Source organism: Ictidomys tridecemlineatus, chromosome 8 (assembly GCF_052094955.1).
Source record: "Ictidomys tridecemlineatus isolate mIctTri1 chromosome 8, mIctTri1.hap1, whole genome shotgun sequence".
NCBI classification, from domain to species: domain Eukaryota; kingdom Metazoa; phylum Chordata; class Mammalia; order Rodentia; family Sciuridae; genus Ictidomys; species Ictidomys tridecemlineatus.
In genome coordinates this window covers 110,955,502-110,964,095 of record NC_135484.1, presented here as the reverse complement: position 1 = coordinate 110,964,095, position 8,594 = coordinate 110,955,502, and the positions used below count along the sequence as shown (strand labels likewise).

Genomic DNA, 8,594 nt, shown 5'->3' with positions numbered 1-8,594 from the left:
AGGCCCAGTCTGACCTTGCGATCTGTTGGCTCTCCAAGCCTCCAAATGGTTTTGTTACTAGTTTTTTTTTCTTTTTTAGTTTTCTTTGTTTTTCCCCCAGAGCTGGGGCTGGAACACAGGGCCTTGTGTATGTTAAGCAAGCACTCGACCAGCCTCATGCCTAAGATCTTCTCGGGAGCTGTGGTGTGCAGTTCACTCCTAGGCTTCAGTTTCCTAGGCCAGGAAACGAGGGGGACTTAATCAAAGGCAGCCTTCACGGGGGGAAAGAAGTTGGCCAGCTATCCCAGCCTTCCTCCCTTCAAAGGGATCTGAGGTATATTTCACATAGTTCTTCAGAGTGCCCCTAACAGGATTGAACACCAGCTTCCCACTCTGGTCCCCAGCTCAATCTCAATGATGCATTCTATTTTTATTGGTTCTTTTTAGTTATATGTGGCAGTAGAATCCATTTTGACACAATTATAGGAGCATGGAATAGATCTTGTTCTAATTCAGACCCCAGCACCTCTCCTTCCCCTTCCCTCTCCCCGCCAGGGCTCCCTTCCCTCTACTGATCTTTCAATAATGCACGCTTCTAGAGAATTGGAGAGTATGTGATAGTGTGCCATCTTCAACATTTTAAGTGCACAAATAATGGCATTCATTACATTCACAATGTCTTGCAATTGTTACCACGATTCCAAAACTTTTATATCATCCAAAATAAACATTGTACCCATTAAATCCCCTTCCCCTCCTCTCCCCAGCTTCTGGTAACCTCCAATGTCCTTATGTGAAATATCCAAAACAGTCAAATTCACAAAGTCGGATCACGCAATATTCTGTCTGACTTCTTTCACTTAAGGTTTTCAAGGTTCATCCCTGTTTATTAGAACTTTATTATTTTTATAGCTGAATAATGTGTGCATATACCATATTTATCAATTCATTTGTTGGACACTTGGTGTGTTTCCCTTGGGCTATTGTGAATGATGCTATAGTGAACATGGACACACACATATCTGTTTGAGGCCCTTTTTATTTTGATGTATATATTCAGGAGTGGAATTACTGGGTTATCTGGCAATTCTTTTTTTTTTTTTTTTTTTTTTTTAGAAACTGTTGAACTGTTTTCTAAAGCAACAGTACAATTCTGCAATATATGAAGGTTTCAATTTATTCACATCCTTGCCAATACTTTGCCATTATTATTAATATTATTATTACTACTCGAGTAGGTGTGAAGTGGCACCTCATTGTGGTTTTGATTGCATTTCCCTGATGATTAATGACATTGAATATCTTATGTGCTTATTGGCCATTTCTATATCTTCTCTGGAGATATTCCCATTTAATTCCTGTGCCCATTTTAAAAATTAGGTTCCTGTCTTTTTGTTGACTTGTAGGACTTTTTTAAAAACTATTTTTATTTTATTAACAGGAGTTCTTTCTATATCCTGGACATTAAGCCCCTAACTGCTATAGGAATTGCAAATATTTCTGCCATTTCACAAGCTTTTCACTTTCCTTTGATTCAGAGAAGCTTTCAGCTTTGAAGCCCAATGTACCTGTTCTTTAGATGTTTATGCTTGTGGTGACCCAAGAATCTAGGACGGAATCCAGTGCCATGATTTGACTCATCTTCTGAGAGTTGTATGGTTTCAGCTCTTCCATTTAGGTCCTTGATCCATCTGAGTTCATTTCTGTATATGGCATGGGGTGAGGTTCCAGATTCATTCTCTTGCTTGGGAAAATTCGATTATTGTACCTAGAATCATTTGTTGGAGAAACTCTTCTTTTCCCTTTAATGGGCGTGGCACTTTGTGGAAATCAATATGCCATGTATTGAGTTTGTTTTTTATACTCTCCACCCTATTCCGTTGGTTTCTGTCTATTCTATACTAACACTACACTGTTTTGATTATTGTGGTTTTGTAGTAAGTTTTGAAATTGGAAAGATAAATCTTTCAACTTTATTCCCTTTTTTTCAAGATTGGTTTTGCTCTCTGGGGCCCATTGAAATTCCATATGAATTTGTGAATCAATTTTTCCTTTTTCCTTTTCTACTTAAAAAAACAATTCAAAAAGGCTTAGTATTTTGATTGGGATCATGTTCTATTGCTTTGAGTTGTGTTGCATCTTAATGAGATGAAGTCCTCCAAGCCATGAATAAGGGATGTCATTGTTGTTATTATTCTAATAGGTGTGAGACCTACTAGAAGACGTTATTTATGTGGTTTTTTTTTTCAGTGTTTTGTAATTTTCAGCCTACAAGTCTTTTACTTCCTTGGTTAAATTTATTTCTCGGTATTTTTTTTTTAGATACTAGAACTTGCCGCAGTCTGGCTGGGCACAAAATCACGAGCCACCACACATCTTGTAGATTCAAACAGCAATTCTTTATTTCCAAACTCACACCAGCCCTCTACAAACACGTTCTGGGGAAATCCACGTTCTCCCAAATTCACGTACTCCACCAGGCTTTGAATCCCAAATACTTTCTGAATCCCACAAGAACTCGATGGGAACTCAAGGATCCGGCATGCCTGAGGCAGGATACGCCCTATTCCCGGCAGGGTACACCTTAAACCTGGAACCGCCCTAAACCCAAGGAGTGGGATGGGATATTCCCTAAAACCTAAACCCAGATCCGCCCTGGTCCTTGAGCAAGGTCACCTTACTCAAGCATACATGCGACGTCACAGCGAATGTCCAAGGCAAGTCCATTTCCATGAGTCCTTCTTCTAAGCAACATGGGGTACGCTGGCAAGGAAATTTCAATGCATCATTCCTACTTGGTAATGGCCCTCAGCATCTCCCCTTCTGATTAATTAAACAACAAGCAATGTGGCTTAAGGACCGTGCCTGGTAGGTTGTCCAATTCAACATATCAACATACGGTTCTTACCCGTCATGGGAAAAACTGACCTCTGGCGTCAGCCTCCTGTCTTAGGTTGATACCACTGCAATTGGATCATACCCGTCACTGACTTACCTGTCCAGCATACAGCCATACTTGTGGATAGGCCTATGCACCAGTGGGGGAGGTGAGGTTCTTGCCTCACCTCTGGCCCCCAAATTTAGCCTTGGTGCCAGTGTGGGGGGGTGAGGTTCTTTGCCTCACCTCTGTTGGCCCCCAAATTTAGCCTTGGTGCCAGTGGGGGGTGAGGTTCTTTGCCTCACCTCTGTTGGCCCCCAAATTTTAGACCATTACTAGCAGAAGGGAGGAGGATACGCCTCCACGACACCAAGCCAGTTGACGGCTCCTTTGGAAAAATTGCATCACTGGTGACACCATCAGCAAAGATATGCCAGCACTACCACAATTTGCTGCATCAAAGGATAGTTCACAATGCATACAAGTGATATATAGTCCAGGCAAGTTCTGCAAGCAGTTCAAATTGGAGGAGTCTATCAATATGTCCATTTCCTCCCAAAGTAAACCGACTCCTTGATTGAGCATTACTTGTTGAGTTATATTCATTGACACATCAGTTTATACAGTTTACTGTGATAGCTATCATAGAAGCTGTAGTTTGGTTTTATCTTAGTCTTCACCGGCACTAGGATGGAGATGGGAATTCTGGCAATGATTCTAGAGACATTATCCTGAAAAGAATTATTAAATATAATGAAAAGGAAAGGTGAAAGTAAACAAACAGATCTGTTAACCTCCTTTAAAAACAATCCTTAACAGCTATTTACCTAATTTAAATTAAACCATTTAAATCACGTGAATAAAAAAATAATTCGGATCCATTTTTTCATGAGTGCTCCTCACATATGAAATATGGACATACATACATACATACATACAGACATACAACACAAAACACAAGAGTGCACACAAACGTACAACACATAAGACAATAGTAAAGGCCTTGTAGCTTTACCTAGGTGAAATCTCCATTGCAATGTTTAAAAACTCCACAGTCAAAAAATAAAACTGATTAGAAAAACATTAACCTAGGTTTGTAAGAGCTCAAAAATAAAATAGAACTTTATGATGTGGGAAAAATGCAATAATAAAATAGAAAAAGCACCCTGGTTAATCACTATTGCAGATGTAAGAATAGCCAAGCTGGAGTTCTGAATATCAGCTGTTATGGATTTGAGTCAAATCATCTTTTTCTGTAAAATTGCTTTAGTTAATCTCTCTGGAATCCAAATCAACTGCTGTTCTCCATGTAGAAAAACATAAACAGAACCCCGACTCCAGACAATCACTGGGTCAGAACCTTTCCATTGTCCTGTTAGAATATCTTTCCAAAGTACCTTAGGCTTATGTACATTTTTCGGATACATGTCTTTCCGCAGCCCTAAGTCCTGATGAATCCAAATTTAGAAAGTTTAGAGTAAAAAGGGTTATTTTAAGTTTATCTTTGGGGGATATATACCCCTTTCCAATTCCCTCTTTGCCGAAGTCTGGCTTGGCACAAATCAGGAGCCACTTGTCAAAAAGAAACTAACTTTATTTTTAGAACTACAAACGCCAAACAAAACAGCTCCTCAGGGAAAAAACCCTCAGAGCCCAACTGCCACCACCGGCTTCCACAAGCCTCTCACCCACACCAACCTCCCAACCTCCCACAATCCTCCTGCTCTTGAGGCCGATTGGCTGGGTCGCGTGGGCGGAGCCAAAGAAGTCCCCCAATGAGCAGCTCCGTGGAGGAGCCAATCAGCTAGATGTTGCTGGGGCCGCTGTGAGCCAATCATCAGCTGGCAGTCTGAAGGGCAGGGAAACAGCCCAATGAACATAACCGCAGAGGAGCCAATCAGCTAGATGTTGCTGGGGCCACTGTGAGCCAATCAGCTGGCAGTCTGAAGCTTGCTGGCAGCTGGAAGTTTGCTGGGGCCCCTTTGGCTGTGGCTCTCAACACCTCTTTTTGCTTTAATAGGTACGTTTTAATAGTTTGAGCTCTTTCAACTATGCCTTGTCCCTGTGGATTGTATGGGATTCCTGTTATGAGTAATACCAAATGATGAGCAAAATTCTTTAAAAGAGGTAGAGGTATAACCAGGACCATTATCTGTTTTTAACTGTTTTGGAACGCCCACAGTGGCAAAATTTTGTAAACAATGAGCTATAATATCTTTAGTTTTTTCTCCAGCATGAAGGGAGCCCATCAAAAATCCAGAAGAATCAACTGTAACATGCAGATATTTTAATTTTCCAAATTCTGGCAAGTGTGTGACATCCATCTGCCAAATATGGTTAGGTATCAGTCGTCTAGGATTGACTCCAAGATTAACTTGTGGTAAAAAGGTCACACAATTTTGACATTGTTTTTTTGTCTAGCTTGTTCCTTAGTTATTTTAAAACACTTTTGTAAAGTATTAGCATTGACATGGAACTTTTTATGAAAATTTGTAGCTTCTTCTAGTGTAGAGAAAATATGTATGTCATGTGTAGTTTTATCTGCTAAATCATTGCCCAAAGTAAGGGCTCCAGGCAATCCTGTATGTGCCCTAATGTGTCCTATAAAGAATGGATCTTTTCTGTCCAAGATTAGACTTTGTATAGTGGAAAACAAAGAGAAATCCTACCAGCATCTTCAAGGGATATAATGGCATTAACTATGTATTGACTATCAGAAAATAAACTAAATACAGAATCTTTAAACATCACAAAAGCTTGTAAAACTGCATTAAGCTCTACCTCTTGAGCTGATTGTTTGGGTACTAAGAATGTAAAAGTTTGATCAGGGGTAACTACTGCTGCTGTACCATTATTTGACCCATCAGTGAATATATTTGGAGCATTCATGATAGGTGTTTTTCTTGTCATTTTAGGAAAAACTACAGGATGCTCAGACCAAAAAGACAACAAAGGATTAGATAGTAAATGATTATCAAATGAAACATTAGATTTGCACATGATTATTGCCCAAGTATTTAACTCATTAGCTAACTCATCAATTTGCTCCATAGTATATGGAGTAATAATTTTATTGGGAGAAATTCCAAACACTCCCTTTGCTGCTCTTATTCCTTTGAGTATTAATTGTCCTACAGCCTCAGGATACCTAGTAAGAATAGTGTTAGGAGAATAAGATAAATGTATCCACAATAATGCACCTTCTTGCCAAAATACTCCTGTAGGAATATTTGTTGGTTTTACTATAAATAATAAAGGCAAACATATCAATTCTATCCAAATGCATATTTTCCATATATGTTTCAATAATTTTTAATGCCTTTCTAGCTTTAGGAGTTAACATGCGGGGTGAATTTGGATCTGATGGGCCTTTTAGAATATCAAATAAAGGTCTCAGCTCTCGTGTTGGTATGCCTACATAAGGCCTTATCCAATTTATGTCTCCCAATAACTTTTGAAAGTTAAGTGATTTGAGTTGATCTACTCGTATTTGAATTTTTGGTGGATGGACCATGGTTGAGGATAATAGAACTCCTAAATAATTAATTGGAAAATTTAATTGTACTTTATCTATTCCTATCTAGACTATAATTTTTTAACAAGTTTAAGTGTGGCATAACATTCCAGCAATGTGTTTTTATCTTTATGTGCTAATAATACATCATCCATATAGTGAAATTCGTAGTTCAGGATTTTGATTTCTAAGTGGCTGGATTGCTTTATTAACATAGATTTGACACATAGTTGGACTGTTAGCCATCCCTTGAGGGAGTACTTTCCATTTATATCTCTGATCGGGACCTTCATGATTTAGTGCAGGGATAGTAAATGCAAAATGTGGACTATCCTTGGGATGAATTGGAATTGAAAAGGGACAATCTTTAATATCTATAGCTAAAACATACCAGGTTTTTGGTAAAGCAGACAATTGAGGAATCCCTGATTGAGCATGTCCCATAATAACCATCTCATTATTAATGGCTCTTAAATCTTGCAGTAATCTCCATTTACCAGATCTCTTTTTGATGACAAAAATGGGAGTATTATGGGGAGATACGGAAGGTTGTATGTCTTTCCGCTAATTGTTGTTTGACCAGATCATGGGCTGCTTGTATCTTTTCTTTAGTCAGGGGCCACTGAGGAACCCACACTGGTCTTTCTGATTTCCAAGTAATTTTGATTGTCTCAGTGGCCCCTTCTGAAAACCCAATCCATGTCTATTTATTCCTTGATCTATTTGAATTGGTGCTGCTATTCCTTGTTCTTGTTCTCCTAATCTTTTCTTTCCTAAAACCTTGTCTAGCCCTAGTAGTAGGCACATTAGGATTGATGTTATTTGTTAACGTCAAACCTAGTTGATCTAGGACATCTCATCCCCATAAATTTATAGGAAGATGATCCAATACATATGGCTGTAAAGTTCCTTCACATCCTTCAGGATCCTTCCAATCTAATACCATTGCACTTCTATGGGGATTAGTTGCCACTCCTAGGCCTCGAAGTGTTTGAGTGGCTTGTTGTAATGGCCAATGTTTTGGCCATTCTTGACGAGATATGATGCTGAGGTCAGCACCTGTATCTAGTAGCCCATTAAATTCATGTCCTTGAATATTTAGTTTTAGCATGGGGCGAGAATCTAAATTTAAATACAGCATAGCCCAATCGACACCTGTGGAGCCTAATCCCCTGGAACCTCTTTCTACACTGACTAGAGAACTTATCATGCAGGCTGGGTATTATTAGCAACTGTGCTATTCTATCTCCAGGTGAAATTACTGATATACCTTTTGGAGAACTAGCTATAATTTTTATTTCACCTACATAATCGGGATCAATTACCCCAGGACTTATCATAAATCCTTTTAATGTAGATGAACTACGTCCCAATAATAAGCCTACTGTTCCTTGGAAGAGGTCCTTTTACCCCTGTGGGAATGATTTGAACTCCCATCTCTGGAGTTACTACTGCTCTGGCAGAGGCACAGATGTCCAACCCTGTGCTCCCTTGGGTTTGTCTGATGAGGGATTTAATGGACAATGTGTCCTGGGCACCACCCTGATGGTGTTGCTGGGTTCTTCCACTGCCCTGTATATTTGTGGTTGTGGGCCCTGGAGCATTGGGCCCCCCAGTCCGTTTTTTGGCAATAGAGCCTGGATGCCTTTCTCCACGATATCGTGGGTAAATACCTGGTCCTTGTCCCTTTTTTGATAAGGGAGTACCCTCTATGGTGGTTTGAGAACGGCATTCATTAGCCCAATGTCTCCCTCTATGGCATTGTGGGCAAATACCCGGTATTCTATTCCTTTGATATCTAGTTTTGTTAAACCCTCCTCCTATGGAGCAACTCCTTTTAAAATGTCCTGTTTGTTCACAATTAAAAATATGGAACGCTTCACGAATTTGCATGTCATCCTTGCTCAGGGGCCATGCTAATCTTCTCTGTATCGTTCCAATTTTAGTATGTGTGATGCTTTTTTAACTTTTATTAGTTTTTGATTGGACCTTTTTTATATGTGGTGCTGAGAATCGAACCCAAGGACTCACACATGCTAGGCAAGCGCTCTACCACTGAGCCACAACCCCAGCCCTAGAACTGTTTCTTAATTTCTTTGCAGATTATTCATTTCTGGCATAGAAACAACCAATCTTTTGTGCATTGAAATTGTACCCTGAAACTTTGCTGAATTTGTTTACGGGCTCTCATGGTTTATTTGCAGTTTCTTTGGGATTTTTTTT

General features: G+C 39.5%; 1 non-coding gene across 1 annotated transcript; it reads right to left on the bottom strand.

Annotated features, from left to right (window-relative positions):
* Nucleotides 1–8,234: 8,234 nt before the first annotated feature.
* On the bottom strand, nucleotides 8,235–8,338 carry LOC120889413 (U6 spliceosomal RNA). The gene has a single exon (XR_005733307.2). It is a non-coding gene; the product is annotated as a U6 spliceosomal RNA (small nuclear RNA).
* Between the last annotated feature and the right edge of the window lie 256 nt (nucleotides 8,339–8,594).